Here is a 719-nt window from a genome sequence, read left to right as displayed (position 1 = left end):
CTCGGCGAAGCGAGGGCCGGCTCCGGGCGGGGGGGGGGGGGAGCGGCGGAGGCGGCGGCGGGGCCCCCCCCGTGCCCGCTGCGCCGCGCTCCAGCCCCGCCGCCTCCCGCCCGGCTCCGCGCTCGGCGCCGCCGGGGAGGCAGGGGAAAGTTGGGCATCTCTTCGGCGAGGGGAGGAGGGGCTCCGTGCAGGGTCCTAGCTCCACGCTCGGGGGCCCGTGCCCGCCCCCGGAGGGCCGGGCAGCAGCTGAGGGAGGGGGGGGGAACGCCGAACCTCCCCCCCCCCCCCCCCCCGAAAAAAACCTGCCGGCGGTGCGCCCCCGGGGGCGAGCAGCGGCGGGTGGCGCGGTGCTCGCCCTGCCCCTCTGCGGAGCCGGGAGTCTTCGCTTGTTGTCGATACGTGCGAGATAAGGCTAATTAAAACAAATATATAATTTAGGGTAATTATTGTTACAGCACGCGAGGCAGCGGTCCCTGCCGAGCTGCCGAGGAGACGCAGCCGGCAGCGGGTCCTTTCCCACCTGTAGGGCCGCTGGCCCGTGGAGAAAGGGTGGGAGGGTGTGGGTAGGAGCAGGGGGTGGCTGGGGCTGCAGGGGGGCTTTTGAGCCCTCTGCTCCTGCTTCCCCCGGTTTCCAAGCAGCCTTGGGCAGTTCTTTTCACTGCTGGCATCCAGCTTGTAAACAGGGATAGCAGATTCCTCCTTGGCGTGTTCTGGGCGAG

Source organism: Cygnus atratus, chromosome 13, assembly GCF_013377495.2.
Source record: "Cygnus atratus isolate AKBS03 ecotype Queensland, Australia chromosome 13, CAtr_DNAZoo_HiC_assembly, whole genome shotgun sequence".
Classification (NCBI taxonomy): Eukaryota; Metazoa; Chordata; class Aves; order Anseriformes; family Anatidae; genus Cygnus; species Cygnus atratus.
Note: the sequence above shows the minus strand (reverse complement) of the source record.